Source organism: Homalodisca vitripennis, chromosome 1, assembly GCF_021130785.1.
Source record: "Homalodisca vitripennis isolate AUS2020 chromosome 1, UT_GWSS_2.1, whole genome shotgun sequence".
Classification (NCBI taxonomy): Eukaryota; Metazoa; Arthropoda; class Insecta; order Hemiptera; family Cicadellidae; genus Homalodisca; species Homalodisca vitripennis.
This window is the reverse complement of record NC_060207.1, coordinates 199,572,580-199,590,035: the sequence shown is the minus strand read 5'-3', so window position 1 is coordinate 199,590,035 and position 17,456 is coordinate 199,572,580. Positions and strand designations below refer to the sequence as shown.

General features: G+C 32.6%; 1 protein-coding gene across 1 annotated transcript in view; it reads right to left on the bottom strand.

Annotated features, from left to right (window-relative positions):
- Positions 1 to 17,047, bottom strand: part of LOC124354608 (alpha-1A adrenergic receptor-like) — a 36,670-nt gene extending 19,623 nt beyond the window's left edge. The window contains 1 exon segment of the mRNA XM_046805208.1: positions 16,979 to 17,047. The gene's annotated coding sequence lies outside the window, so the exon portion shown is untranslated.
- Between the last annotated feature and the right edge of the window lie 409 nt (positions 17,048 to 17,456).

Here is a 17,456-nt window from a genome sequence, read left to right as displayed (position 1 = left end):
CATCACCCAAAAAAAAAACAAAGAATAAACATTGCAACCACACCAAATATAGTTAACTATCTACCTCTATCTTATAAAAATTGTTCTCGAGGTATTTTATAGAAAACTAAGTTATCTTGTTTGAAAAGGATAACTTGGATAACTTCAAAGATGATTATAGCACCGACCGCTTAAGCTTAAAAGCTAAGATATCTTAAGCTTTCGGTAACGATTTTTGTGTTTCAAAGCTCATCTAATCAACTTTGAGGTTCTACCGAAACGTTAGTAACATTTAGGAAACTTGTCATTAATATTTAATAAAAAGTTTAATAAATCAAAGAAATAAAAATAAAACCACTGTTCCCTTTCAACACGTTTTTATTTTGATAGACATTTTCATTTTATGATTTTCATGAAGTGTTGTGTCCTTTTCATAAAACAAAATTGGAACGTTTGTATTTTTTTATCACTTCCTGTAATACTTAGCTATTGAAAAACTGTGATTAAGCAACAGACTAGACGAAGGCAGCGAGAATGTTAAAAATATGAAATATATTAAAAGAATTGGAAGGAGAGGCGAGGAAGGGCTTCTGAATTCTATAAATGTTTTTTAAAGTGATTGGTTACATTATATACTATAGAAAATTTCTTTTTCGGCTACTTTCTATTGAGTAAAAAAATATAGGTTTTCTTCTTTTGCTTTATATTTCGCTATAAAACAGCAGATTAATGTGTTGAGCTAAAAAAAATGTAACAATTCCTACATAAATAATTTTTATTATTTCTTCTAGTATTTCTATTATTATTTGATGCTCTTGCCTCGCGGTAGTAAAGAGTGGAAAACCTCTACCTATTTTATAACATTTTATAACGTCAACTTTGGTTCGGATGTGTTAACGTTTAAAATGTCACACAGTGATATTTGAGTCTGGAGTGGTTTAACTGGTAGTTAAACCATCAACTCCCACCAGGAGTAACTAATAACTCGGTCTAACTAATGGATCACGATGCACTCATGCCTTATACATATGCAACAGAACTATTTTGGTTCTGGAATTAAGAATAAATAAGCTAAAAAAACTATAGAAAACCACAATTTTAAATTTTCTTCTAACTGCAGCAAAAATTAAAGTAGCCCTACTCATAACTAGAATTTGAAACCGCCTGAGACGTAAACGTAATTTTGATTCAAAGAACAATAGGCGTATTTTAGGTACAATAAAATTTGACTTTGTAAAACGGTATTAAATCACAAACGTCATGAAACGTAAGCAATATGTTTTACAATATGATAAACACGAGAAGATGATACGTTATGGTCAAAATAAATCTTGTATAAGGAATAAAATACTGTCAAACCATCAAGTATTAGCCTATGTCATTTTAGAATTGATTATAGTTTCAACACTATCTCTACAAAAGTACTAATGCCCTACAAGACTAAGAACGAAGCAAAATTATAAGTACTGTTACAAAAGGTAACATAATTACAGTAAGGATATAAAGGTAATCTTTAATCGACAATAAGTCAGGCAAAGGACACAAAAATTACGTAGCTTTGATGTTTAACGAATCTGCTCATCCGGCTAACAAGGCATTGTCTTCAACCAGCGGCGGCGTATTCTTTAAAGTTAGAGGAAAATAATAAAGCCCTCCAACAAGGCCATATTTATTCTTATAACATTATAGTAATATATTAAATTGTACATTTAATACACAGTTTTAAAGCCTCAAATAAAAATATATGGTCTGCTGCAGGTGAATTCATGCGTTGTACCAGTAATAATATAAATAATTATAGTAATATAAGAGTTTTTGTTTAGAATATCCTAAATATTCAAAGAAATAAAATTACTGTTGACTTAAATGTATCATCTAGATTTCCAGATCACACTGCGTTTAAATATTGTTAATGTAATTTAATTCTTGAGGCATTTCGGCCTAACTGTGGAGAGCCAGCTTCAGACAACAGGTACTAAAATGAAACTGCCAATAAAACATGTCTGCTTATAGAGGTGAGTTGAAGGGGACGGAGCTGTATCGTGGTTGGCTAAGCTTAGCCAATCAGCGATCAAAGTACCGTTACTCTTGGTGATTTGGGTAGTGGTTGCTGAAGTGCAAATCTTTCAATGACAATCATTTATCTCAGGAATTCTTCGACTGACGTTTAATAGTAGTTTGTAACACTAGAGCAAAATAAACCACTTGGTGCGCAATCACGATTAACTCAATATTTGCATCAATATAACGACTGAAAAGAATTGGATTTTTGGAATATAATGACAGAAACAAAAAAGAATACGTTGCTAGAATCATAAGTTTTAATGTTAAGTATTGTCGAAAAGCAGTATTCGGAATTGACGTTCAGCATTAAACATCGGTGTTGGGTCTGGAAGTGAATGTTGTGCCGGTAGAAAGTTTTGCAATAATGTGTGTCCTTAAAAGTTGTAGCATGTCAAGCCTTGTTGAGTAACTTAAGAGGAACGAGCTCAAGTTAAATGCGTCGGATAAACCGCTTGTTCCGAGAAGGCGAAACGTAAGCTTTTAAACACTTCCTCTTAAAGAGACATCTTTGGAAAACAACAGCGGTTTATGATGGAAATATCAACCTTAAATAATTTAGTTGTGTTGTATTTATACGCATTCAACGTAGAGTAAATAAATAAACATCATAGGTACTATTAATGAAATCTTTTTACCAAGATGCTTGAAAATGTGATTAATAAAAATGAGGGTTTTATTAAATTACAAAGCATGAATGTAGCAAGTACTTTTCGAAATATTTTCTTGTTTATGTCAAATCAATTACTAAAATTGTGGCTATATTAATAAATTATGTCTCAATCAAGAAATCTAATTAAAATGGACAAGATATATTCAAGCTAATCAAGTTTTAAAGATTTGAAATCCACTTATTATTAATTCTAACACTAAAAATATCCTAGGAGCGGAGTTATAGTCGGTTTTAAATAAAATGGTGTATAGTTTCTACCTGGTAAGCAAGCAGGTATAAATTAGAATAATTGGTTAAGAAGAACATATATTTGCCACGAGTCGAGTAAAAACTTACTTCGAATCCTGAAACACTTAAAGAACGGGATTCCTAAACGAATATTTATGTTTATTTGCTCAAATTAGACACGAATGTGTAATATCCGAGAACGGTTTTATCTTTAATTTAACATCCAAACTTGTTTTATTTAAAGAGTAACTTTTTCAATAACGGCTCCAATTATTGTGGTTCAAGTTATTGCCACTTGTCAATAAAACGGGATGCTGAAAATACCTTCCCGGGAAGCCTTGATAATCTTTAAACCCCCTTTATAGCTTAACTTATTAAAGTCAATCTCTGTTCATTGATATGGAACATAAAGACGTCGTTTTTACGACTTTTTTAAGTCAGTTAGTTTTTTACCAACAGTGACTTGTATTCTTTTAAGTTACGTGTCCCGTGGGGTATAGAATATTGCATGGAAGTATAAATCCTATCGTGTACAATTGAGAAGATACTTGTAGAATACAATGAGATAATGGAAACAAAATATTTGAAACCCCCGAAAAATAAGGGTTATTTGTAATTGTTCAGTACTTATTTCTTAATTAATGGCTGGTGTTGTTACTGGCCCGAGATGACGTCACCGACTCGCAGCCCCTTCTCCAACCCCTTCAAGATAAGAAGACGCGGCTTTATTCTCTCCGCAGGCGGCGTACTGGACACACGCTGCTGCCCGCATTCCACCCCAATACATGAACAATTTTCACGTTTATACAGCTCTATTTTGTTTTTAGGTATTTCAAGTCAATATAGTTACTTTATTTACCCTCTCGGAGTGAATCATTCCCCTTGTTGTCCACCGCTCTCCATCTACAAGACCTACACAAGACTTCTGGTGATCCTGGACTCCCCGCTGCCCTGGCCGAGGACCTCGACGACCCCGTTCTACGAGACTCCCCCAAGGTACATCACCAGTCGTTTTTATTTCGGCTATACCGCGGTTACGGCTCTTCCTCAAAGACCGTACAGTAATACTTCAATATTGGATATAACATTCTTAAAATCATTTATTGTACTTTTGATTTTTGAGGGCTGAAGAAATTTTGTGGAAAAACAGTCTAACTAAATAAAAATATTAAAAACTGTATGGGTTTGCCGTTACTTTCAGGGATGTTAACATTTGGTTATTAGAATCATCGCTTAAATAATTTGAAATTGTACAACTTAACGTATTCTCCCGATGAAGAACTTTCACTAAATCCTCGGAGGAAATTCTCTTCAGAAGGGGAACAATTACCAACTGAACACGGTAGCAGCTGTATGTTCTTTTTCTAAATATTAGTTTCACTCCAAAAACCATATAAAAATTAAGTAATCTTGGGTTTTTTAATACTCTAGATATAGTACACTATGATACAGAGATAAGCCACACCACGTGTCCCGTAACATGCTTCAATGAGAATGCTTGTAATATTTCAAGTCTACAAATAAAAATTTTCTCGTGAAATATTGCCAAATGGTAAATTCATATTTTATTTATTAAGTTAGGTTTCATAGTAGTGTTTAAAATAATAAAAGTTCCGTTGAGTTAGGGAGAATCCTACAACATTACAGTGCGCTGAGATCAAATATTGTGATCGAATTTTAAAATTGACTTTCCACTCCACACTGATGAACCACTATTATTTTTTTTTCTCTAGTTCGGGTAGGTAGGCTACATATATTACTATGTCACATGTTAACGTCTCTTATGAATGTATTCATTACAAAGCTATTTATCCTGCTATTTCTCACCGCTAGCATGGTTACTAATAAGACCAATATACAAATATTCGCTAACGCTCAGCCGAACCCCAAGGGGTTCATCACCGTATAATTTAGTGTTCTCTATATAGAAATTATGTTTCATGCAAAATTTCCAAGTTGTTGAGGAAAACACTGGCTGATGTTAAAATTATCAGTTATAATTTAAATAGTCATCAGTCAATAACTTTATCAATTTAATATGGAGCTATATCTCGAACTGGGATAAGAACGCTAACAGTTGAAGCATGGAATAAATTATTAATAAGTTGAAATTTTTTTAATTTAAGGAGTGTAATTTTAAGCAATATGAATTATAATGGCAGATAAAAAGCGTTGAAATGATACTGATTTGTATTGTTAATGGGAAATATATAGGGCAAAAATAGCAGATAATAAACAACGTTCATGATAATCAGAAATTTGTTTTTCAAACCAGTCACTTTTAATAATAATTTCATTAATTGATATAGAAATATTAATGTAGATTGTAGGCTTCTCATATTTATAAGTATTTAAATCTTGTACCTAAATGCATTCATAAAGAGCAACTCGTGTAAATAAACCGAGTAAAGTTTTACGGTACTTTTTTAATTTTTAGTTTTTATAAGTTAGACGGAGTGCGGAGGATGCAAGCGTTTCTTGGTGTGCACCTCTGAATTAACATAATTAATCATTCATCCATAATATTTGCTTCATTCATAGTTTAGATAACACGTTTTTAGTAAATATCTTATACTCAACCAGTACGTCATAGAAAAGGTTTAGTTTATGATACTGCCCAAATAACTTTGTTTAAATCCTCCTCCGTAGACTAATGGTTATAGTCTCGGCTCTCTAACCGAGAGATCACGGGTTAAATCCCGGGGAGGTCCAATCATGTAATAATAATAATAAAAAACAGTGCACTTCAAAGCCGGCATAGCTGACGCTGAGGCTTAAATGAGATTTAAAAAAACTTTGTTATTGTTTCATTACAACTTAACGGCTTATCCCGATACATAAACTTGACAATATGACCATGATGAGTTATTATGTATTTCATATCAAATGAAACGTATAAGTTTTAATTTCGTTTTTCATGTATTAAAATACATTGTTCAACACAGGAGCAAAAGTGGATTCGCCGATTGTCGTATTTCCGACCACGGCTTCTCTTTGTTCGTCATATTTACGCACCAAGTGGTTTTTATCACTAGGTTTCATTAATAGTAACTGTATAATGTTTATTTATTTATTGCGTAAATATATAGCACAACTGAATTTTTAAGTTTGATATTTCCATCACAAACCGCTGTTGTTTTCCAAAGATGTCTCTGTAAGAGGAAGTGTTTAAAAGCTTACGTTTCGGCTTCTCGGAACAAGCGGTTTATCCGACGCATTTAACTTGAGCTCGTTCCTCTTAAATTATTCAACAAGGCTTGGCGTGCTACAGCCTTTAAGGACATACATTATTGCAAAACTTTCTACTAGCACAACATTTACTTCCAGACCCAACACCGATGTTTAATGCTGAACGTCAATTCCGAATACTGCTTTCCGGCAATACTTAACATTAAAACTTGTGATTCCAGCAACTTATTCTTTTGTTGTTTCTGCCCTTATATTCCAAAAATCCAGTTCTTTTCAACCGTTATACAGATGCAAATATTGAGTTAGTTAGTTTTGCTCCATTTCACCATTCGCTGAATGCAGCGACCGAAATCTGACACTGGTAAAGGTTGACTCCTTGAATCTGAAGAGATCAATGAAATATCCGCAATCAAGATGCTCAAAACGACCTCCTTGCATCATTTCAGCAAGACCATTCAAAGTACAAAGGAACTCAGTCTGGTTATCCAGCAGCTATCCAGTGTAGTCTTATTGTTTCGTCAGGTGCACAGTTGCACCTTCAAACAGACATGGACTCCAAATTCTAGGAGTCAACTTGTACCAGCGCAGCGTCAGATTTCTGACTCTGCACTAAACGGAAGGTGAAATGGAGCTTAACTCAATATGTGCATTTAATTAATCCTCCCCACAATTCACTGTATGGATGTTATAGTTGTTTACCTTCTTGTTTAAAGTTTATAAGTTTAGTGTTGGTAGTGGATGATTTGAAAGTTACCAGCTATACGTATTACAAAAATACAACACTGCGTTTCAAGAACTGGAATCTATCCTCTTCTTCACGTACCAAAAATACTAAAGAATAACGGTAAGCATACACAAAAAACAATACTAATTAATGTGTGGTGATTAATGTTTCAAAGTCAAATTTTATAACTGTACAAATTGTATATAAAAAAATGAAACATGTGTTTTAACAGTCTGAGCAGTCAGAATAAATACAAGCTACGTTACTGCATAAAACCAGAGGAAAGGAAAATGATTTTATCAAAGACTGGGGAGATATGACTATGCCACATTCTGCGAAATCACAGCACATCATCTAATAACTTTTATTTAACTTTCATAACTTACATTTTTTTATTAATAAAATTCAACTTGTTCAGTTATCAAGCTTGATTCTGACAATACAATAAATTTTAATATATTTATTAGTTTTTATTTGTTTTCGTGCTTAGTAAAAACATATCTTAAAGTTTTGACATCTGAAGAAAAAAACAGATTCCAATCCTCGAGACGTAAGGTTTTTGTAACATATAACGTTGGTAAATGTTCGAAAACCCCGTTGACCTTTTAATTGTTTACTTTTACAAGACATAATATTGAAAAGTTATTGGATGAAGCTCGTGCATGTTATATTTTCACTATAGACGGATTTGTAGTGAAGCGTTTGTTTATAGGAAGGGTTGCCTCGTAAAAGTACAAGAACAAATTTTCGTGCCAAAAATCAAGTAACTTATAATCTTGTGTGCCTGAATGAGAGCACATCAATGAGAAAAATACATTTAATCAACCCTAAACACAGATCTATATAAACCTATTTTTGTATTACTATAACAATGACATCATTTATACCTAACAAATGTCCGGCAATGGCATAGAGCACATGCGAGAATGCTTGGTATTTTTCTAGAAGTGTAAGCACACCTTTAGTAAATAAAATCCTAATACACTGAAGTACTACAGTAAACTATAGTGCTGAGTGCGATTTGATAAGGACATTTCATAAGCCGAATATAAATTATAAAATTTAAAACAACGGGAAAGTCTTTGAATAGCTACACCAACGGTAAACTTCCGTTAGTTAGCCTGAAATCTTTTTCTATACGGCTATTAAACGCTAAAATAATTGCATACACTATTTTGTTTTGTAAACGAGTACGAAGAATCAGGGTTATGGCGTTATCAGTGAAACTATCCCAGTCAAGTTTTTAGAGATAACGCTACAAAGATAACGAATTTGCAACAGGTCATCTGGGATTAAATTCAGATCGATTTACAATGAGAGTTATTATTCTCATTATACGGTCTATATTAACATTGGTGGCAAAATATTCAATTTCATGTTACACAAAAGTCTATTATCTTTGAAATAACAACAATATTTTACTTAAATTATTATTATTGTTGTTGTTGTATTACTGTTACGCAGTTAATACTGAGAAATACATATTTATTGTTTCCATGCATATACATTCCCTGCAATTGTATTTCTCCACACTGTTCTAATTATAATCCAAATCTTTGCCTTTTTGGGTAATTTTTAAGATTACACATCTCTTTTGCTATTGATTTACCATGTTTCCTGTTGATTTTTGAAACTTGACATTTTAAATCAATCAATGGAGCAATAAATTAGAATAGATTAATTAAATACTTACGTAAAATGTATCGAAACGTGTTAAAGTTGCGAATTTTAAACAGAAACGCAAATAGACAGTAAAGAGATAGAGTATATTATGAACAGTGGAATAATTTGTTTATTTATATAATCCATGTAACTATTTCCTGTCTATTTTTAAAAAATTTGTAGATCTAACGTAACCGCAGTAACGCCTTCAAGAAAATTATGCAATAAAGGTCAGCTTGTGATTAATAATCTGCTTAAATGAAAGACCCGTCTACGTCGTTGACAATCTATTGTCCCCAGTCCATAGCGCTAACAAGGCAAGTATTACTGAGAAGAATTATTCAGAATTACTTCAAAATGTAATTTTGACTAGATTTATTTATTATTGCTTGCATAACGCAAGAACTATATTGTATGATATTATTAACTCATATTTTTTATTTATATTGTTATTTTATGATTATGAAAACGTGATTTTAGCTGCCGTTTTATCTTTCTGGATGTGTTGTATATTAATGAATATTGGATGATATAAATAATACATAAAAAGAATGATAACAGTATATACAAGGCGAGGTGTATGTATTAAAAATTTGGGATTTTGGATATCATTAGTTTCTTGTGTTGCTCCTAACTACATTAATAGTTTTAAATTTGCTTTTTGAATAAACAGTAGTCTTGCTTTAAAGACTCATATTTTTAACTTTTATAATACCCTTTATACCGAAGCTCACTTACAGAAAAACTTAATTTAGTAAGTTGAATCAAAGATATGTCTAAAGTTAAACTAGTTTTGTATGAGCAAGTTAGACTATGAGTAGTCCTTAGGCTATAGAAGTGATCTATTTTAAATACAGTTTAGAGTTATTAATATATAAATTTATAAAATATATAGTTATAAAAACACTGTATATAAAGCTTTATATAACCGATACTTACGGCTTCGTCCAGATTAGCCCTACTTTCCCTCGTGACCTCATATAGATTCAGTCATATGAGTCATGGCCGTAACCAGGAAAATCTTTTAGTGGGAGGAGTTCAAGATGAAGGAAAGCTCAGTCAACCACTCATTCCTCTTTTTGTTCCTTAAAGAGCTCTTAAACCATTTCAATATCATCCTTCAGCAGTACATGTCAGTAATACTGAATTATTTAAATAATAAATAATATTGAAGAAAATTTTGGGTTCCGGATCCCCCGTTGGCTACATTCTTGATATGAGTATCAGATTGTCTTGTGTTTTGTGATTCAATGTTTATTGAAATTAAATAAGGCTATTGCCATTTATACAATTTAATGTAAATAAAAGTCGTTTGACAGGTATTTGGTCTTCCGATCATATGTTAGTTTGCTTATTTAAACACATATGTGACAGATACGGCCAAATACAAATTAATTGAATCGGAAAAAGTAAGCGCTCTGTGGTGTAATGGTAGCACATTCACCCGGCAAGTGAGAGATCCGGGTTCGACTCCCGGCGGAGCAAGTACTTTTTGTGATTCAATGTTTATTGAAATTAAATAAGGCTATTGCCATTTATACAATTTAATGTAAATAAAAGTCGTTTGACAGGTATTTGGTCTTCCGATCATATGTTAGTTTGCTTATTTAAACACATATGTGACAGATACGGCCAAATACAAATTAATTGAATCGGAAAAAGTAAGCGCTCTGTGGTGTAATGGTAGCACATTCACCCGGCAAGTGAGAGATCCGGGTTCGACTCCCGGCGGAGCAAGTACTTTTTGTGATTCAATGTTTATTGAAATTAAATAAGGCTATTGCCATTTATACAATTTAATGTAAATAAAAGTCGTTTGACAGGTATTTGGTCTTCCGATCATATGTTAGTTTGCTTATTTAAACACATATGTGACAGATACGGCCAAATACAAATTAATTGAATCGGAAAAAGTAAGCGCTCTGTGGTGTAATGGTAGCACATTCACCCGGCAAGTGAGAGATCCGGGTTCGACTCCCGGCGGAGCAAGTACTTTTTGTGATTCAATGTTTATTGAAATTAAATAAGGCTATTGCCATTTATACAATTTAATGTATATATATATATATATATATATATATATATATATATATGTGTGTGTGTGTGTGTGTGTGTGTGTGTAATACTGAAGTTACTATAAATAAATTATACCCTTGTTAAAGATTTAATTTTTATCAACCAGGTTGCAGAGCCCGGGCTTCACTGAATACATCGTGGATAGCGTAGACTAGCGGTTAGCGAAAACTAGTTGGTCGCATAGGCTAGCGGGTAGCTAGGCTACCTGATAGCGTAGACTAGCTGGTTGCATAGGTTAGTGGGTTGCTAGGCTACCTGATAGCGTAGACTAGCTGGTTGCATAGGTTGGCGGGTTGCGTAGGCTAGCGGTTAGCATTGACTAGTAATTAGCATAGACTAGCGGTAGGGTAGACCAGCTGTTAGCGTAGACTAGCTGTTAGCTTAGACTAGCTGTTAGCGTAGACTAGCGGTTAGTGTAGCTAGCGGGTAGCTGGACTAGAGGAATCATTATCGGTAGAAAATAACGACGTAATAGTCACTATTATTTTAAATAAAATTTCAATAATAATTAAAAATGTAATAATAAAATGTTAATTTGTATCGGCTAATTAAAATATATATTGAGGTTATTATCATTAAGAAGTATTGTCGTTATAACGCAATCAGAATATGAGATCCAATGGTCTTGATCGCTTTTGCATTGTTCACTGTACTTGCCGCAGTTCGGATTGTTTTCCATCGAGTCAGTGGAAAGTTGATGAAATTCATATTCTCCCCAATGAAAGCTACAGAACCAGAAATGTATTCAGTGCAGGTATAAAACCAACTCCCACATTAACTTTTGTTGCTTTCTGTTGTTTTTTCTCCTATTTTCTAGGAAACGTGATGGAAAATTTAATGGAATTCCGTTCTGATAACATTTATAATCGCATAACCGACTCAATTAAATTATGTCTTTATCCATTCGTGTTTGTTTAATTAAGGAAATGATTTATATCACTATGAAAATGCTAAAACAACATGTTTTTATCTATTTAGGTATATTTTACGTTTAAATAGAAATGTTTAATATTATACAGCAACCTTTTTAAAAAAATCCAAATCTAGTCACCAATAAGAATTGGTTTTAGCTGTTTTATTGAGATGCTCCATTCTACACCGATGACATTTTAATTAATATATTTAACACTTAAGGCGAAATGGTACAATACTATTTCCGAATTTGATTGAACTCCCCGGGAATCGAACCCGCAACCTCCAGGTTTGAAAGCCGCAGCTTTACTCCCTGGGCTATGGTGAAATTAAAGTCATTTCTTGAATACATCACTGTTCCTAATAAAAGCATGTGAACACCATGTCTTCAGTATGCTTGTTCAATTTATGTTTGATTCTTGAATTTGTTGTGTACTAAGAGTCATATATTGTTATATTGTTTTCATCAGTGATGACATTCCAAACAAGTTAGTAACAAGAATGCATGACAAGAACAAGTTTCAAATGTTAAGCCCGGGCTTCCAATAGTTAGCAAGTTTCCGTGATTGACTGCCGACTGCTTCTGTACGTCCTTTCAGCGCTTAGCTTTAATAATTAAACTATGACGCAATGGAAATAATAGTGCTAAATACTCTTATTTTAATTTTTCCTGCCGTTAGCTTAACAATTGGTTTGCTTTTTTTACCAAAAAGTAGTTACATTTTTCAAATAGCCCTATTAAAAATTAGAACTTGGGAAATGTGTTTTCGGGACTTTTACGGTACTTTTTTTCTATCTTTAGACTTTATTATAGTATCTAGCAGTTACCCGCAGCTTTCGACGTAATTTCTTAAAGTTCGCACATATTTTAGCCACCGATGTTGAGTTTGCCTTGCTGACACGATCAAGAGAATCTGTCAAAATGTGTGTAATTATGTCCATTGTATTTTAATCCGGTCGTAGTATTCTTTTGTTCCAAGTTTATTTTGCCTTGTTTCCCGATCAAGAAAATACGCATACGTACAAAAGACTGAGAAGTTTTTTCTGTTAACATTTTAAATTAATAGTAAGATTTAGATAGTAACTTCGTCTTTTATATCCGTTTTACAGTACTGATCAAGCACTTAATATTTGCTAATATGTACAGCTAAAGGTATATATTTACTAACACTTTTAATATTTTTATCTGGATAGTTTCTTACTCTGTGATTAACAGCAGTTGCAGAAAGGGTTGAAATAAGAAGTGTTGGTACTACCAACCTCACTCTCTATGCCTTCAAGACTATAAGTGTAGGCTAACAAATTGAAAATAGTGGTAACATTAATTAAACATATGGTTTTACTACTGTAAAACAATGTCTACACAGAATAAATGATTATATTAAACAGGCTTTATCGTTTAATAATAATTTTGCTGTAATGCAACTTTAGAGACCAATATGGAATTATTCGAAACTTTAGAGACCACTAGGGCGTAGTCCGAAGGGATTTTTGAATTACGAATAGGCCAATTTGTTAACCAAGGACTCTAAGGATACCCATGTTAAATTTAAGTACAATCGGTTGAATAGTATACGTGTGAAAACGTAATAAGCAAATCTAAGAAAATTTCGCATTTATAATATTAGTTAGGATTATGTTACATATTTACGGTTTATATCATATTTCATCTCAAATTATTGGACCTTTTACGACAACTTTTGAACTAAATCTGTAAATTATAATAAATATTTAATTATAGTTTATTCCAAACTCTCTTTAATGACTGTGCGTTAACCAAGCCACGATCCTAGGTGCCGTAAAAATCGTGTCCGACATCTCAAGCACGGTTTAGCCTAAAGTATTCAAATTCAAATTTTATACCAAACTTTATTTCCAACAGTTTTCAACATTTCAACTGTCTTTCGAAACAGCTTGTGTCAAAAACAACGACAGTAATATGTAAATGCCTATTCAAGACTACTTATTATTAATTTTGATTACTTGTTGTAAGTATTTGTTAACAATACTTGTTGTAAGTGTCAAATATTTCCCTTACTTCAGTAGATGCCAAAGATGGCACCTATGAGATCAAAAATACGATATTATTTTCTACTCGCTTAGTTCTCATCTGACGCTGTTGCAGCATGGCCTAGTGACTTGATCCTGACTAGTCAGTAAGTACTCTCTTCTTTACAAAGACAAATTAAATTAATCTTGCGCAACACCAATGAATCTATATCGAACCTTGTGGTATAATTAATGCAGCATTGCGATATACGCTGATGTCATATTTCTGTTAAACAAATCTATATACAAACAGAACACATGTATCTAACGGCAATGTAAATCTAATGGCACTGTGTTTTATTCAAGAAGATTTCAAATATTTTAGTATCCTCGCAATCATGGAGGGTCTACTATAAGTTCTTGAGACTCGTTAAAAGTAGGTACATACAAGGTATGTATAGTTGAATGGCAATCTTTGGCCAATAGTGTTCACATAATCTGAGGCCGAACTCTGGGGCTACGTTTATAAAAAGATTCATCAGAAAACAACACTTTTCATCAAAACTGTTGACCGTGTACTGTATCGAACGTCCACTTATTCTGTTTGGTAAAATAAAGCAGGATAAAGTTAAATGGAAACCTGCTGGTTTTTAAAGAAAACTAAATCTTGACACTAAAGAAAGGATTTCAGTAAGGAAAATAAAATTTACAAAAACGATAAAAATTACATCCATATGTATTTTAAAGGTATATATAGTTATATATATATATATATATATATATATATATATATATATATATATAGTTATATATATATATATATATATAGTTTTATATATATATATATATATATATATATATATATATATATATATAATAATATAGTTAAATTAACGTTCCTCATATGACATTTCTGATTCGACAAGGAGCATTTAATGGAGAGTATAAGGCTGTTCTTAGTTAGTATTTTCAATAGCATGTCTTTAAATTGATACCTGTGGCCACACAAGGATCTATATATGAGTTAAGTTATTTTTACAAATAAAGTTCAATATATAATTAATTAACGCAAACATGTGACGAACACTTTTTCATTCACATCGAAAGAACCAATGGTTTCGATTAAAATGTTACGCGGGTGCAAAATCAGAGAATTTTAAAAGGTGGTTTTAGAGCAAAACTGTGGTTTAACCAGCCTTAAACTCTTAGCTCGCTACAAATTTTCATAGCGTAATATAATATTTTCTATTTTTGCTTTAACTTCACAAACACACATCTAGGTTAACATATAGGCCTATTCCTGTTTTGAACCCCTCCAGGCTGTTCCCCACTGGCCTTAAAAACTCCCTTAACACTCTAGCATCCATTACGAGTATATTTATAGACTTGGATAATTTAATATAAATATATTACTTCCAAGAGACTCATAAGAGGACTTAAATTATCTTTCGAAGTCAAGAATAATATGTATAATGACTTAAACACATTTAAACAGGTGTAGCAAATGTTTGTTTTTAGTAAATCTGTCAAAGTCAGTTATACTTTACAATAATGGCATGTAACGTAAAGAAGCCTTTATTTGTGTGGGGTTTTTTTATTGATTTTAATTGTCCTCAGTAAAATACCATAGTTTATTACATCATATAAGTGTGCAAACTAACAGCTAAGGACTTTGACTTTATAGTCTTCCTTTAAACTTAGAATTTCTACACACTGGCCTAAAACAGTCGTTGCAGCTACTCAGTAAAATATCATGAAATGTTGGAGAGAAATTCGAGAAATTTGAGAGGTAATTATAAAAACCAGATTCATTTTCCGACTTCAGGAGCCTACTTTTACAATCTAAATCGATCAAGAGATTTGAAATATCTTTAAGTGACTATCGTTTATCTCAGAATTGTTTGGGATGATATTTAAAAAGAATATGCTCATGGTGTTTTTCAAAATGAAATTGTTTGCTAAGCCGCGAGTAACTGTTAGTATTTTATAAATTAAATTGAATGCCAATTTCATCAATCAGATCATTACAGATTGTGCTGGACTACATCAAAGTACGGCACGTCATACAAAAATTTAAAAAAGTTTAAATTTAATTTATTATACATTTTTAATGAGAGCCAAATTGAACACGAGAATTTTATTAAAGGTATGATAACAGATTTGTTTTAATTTTGGGGTTTTCTGTTAGTAAACGCCATATTTATTTAGTTAAGAATGTAACTCAGTTATTTACTGTATAACTCCGCGTGCTAAATTTGATAAAAATCAGTCAGTTACTTCAATTACTGTGCTTACATTCATGCACGCACACACGCACATTAGCGTACGTGCACAGATATATGAACGAGCTCTTTGAAAAGTGAGATTTTTATTGTTTTATTCCAACAGGAATCATTTCACTAAAAACCAAAATTCTACAATTTTGCTGTCATATTATTGTTTTTTTTAGTATGTACTAGTAAGACTAAATAAATATTTAAATTCGAATAAAAAAACAAAAATGGAAGTCATTATTACTGTTTTAGAACAATGTGACCTCACAGAGCTCGTATCATAAGATTTAGAATTTCTTCCTTCCATGAATTAAATAAACAAATTCCTGAGGCTATTTTGAAACTTTTAATCGTATTACGATCAATATTATTGGATATAGGCCTACAATATATGTTTGAAATACGATTCATATTTTACTTTGACTACCTTACCATTTACGCTTAGTTTATTAAGCGCTACTTACGAGAAATGGCTTGTTAACTACCATTCACCAAAATGTTTTGAATGCTTTCAGTTCAGACTATTGTAGTAGGGAATATCGTAAAACACTGACAGTTTTCTCCGTAATGAACTTATATAAACGAACCTTACGTTCAGCGTCAACCTAAAAGGCTACTAAGTGATTTTGTCTACGATTTCGATTATATACCCATTCAGAACGTTTCATAACTTTCCCATGAATTTCTTTTGCCACTTAGAGGGTTACACACTGAATGGTTATACTTTTGGGAATTCGAAACAAACAACACTGTATATGCTGCCTTTTGGAAACTTTCGACAAGGTTGCTTTGTTTAATACATTTAGAATTAATGGAACTTTACGCTACTTCTCGATCATTAATTCATTACGTGGAATTTCAAACTGTCAGAGTTTGTAGTTCGTGGACCAAAGAGTGCATGTCTTGAATTACTTTTATACTGTGTATACTTTTGGCCGAGCTATAAAGATTCTCCTCGTTAATTGCATTTAAGAACAGCAAAACTAAAAGTTGCACACAAAAAGTTAAATCATTTTGTCCAATCATTTTTAATTGGTTACTTTCAACACGAAGTAAAGTTTAATCATAAGTGAATTTTTAAATCTTTAAAGTTTCTGCAGTACTTTGTGTCACAATTACAGACAAAAAAATTTTAAATCATTATTATTATTTTGAACAAGTTGATGTTTTATTGTGTTTGCGGGCAAAAATTATAGTTGTAATAAAACTTACTTGGAGTTTCCAGCTGTACAGGGAACTTCCTCGAGTGTTAGGTGAGAACTGAGCGGCGGCGGCGCGATTCCGTCCGGTGCACAGGCGCACAAACCACCCCCTACTGCTACACCCGGTCTACACCCTAACACGCCGCCCCCGCACAGTACATGGTCACCCACGCGTCACCGTCATTCCATCCACCCTCGGGCGTTACGTTACCAACCGAGTGCCGCCAACATGCATTTAACTGCCAATGTGAGTTTTGGACATAATTACCGCTAAACTAACATGTGTGGGGTGCTTTTGTTTCTGTTATGTAAAATGATATCGCGAAAATTACCATATAACAGTTCGATTTATTACACACGTCATCGTTAACCAGTCTCAAACAACAAAAGTTTCAAGATGTTGTTGGGATCTCGACTGTTTCATAACGTAGACCAAATATTAAACAATTTATCACAACTGACATATTTCATATTACACCATAATACCT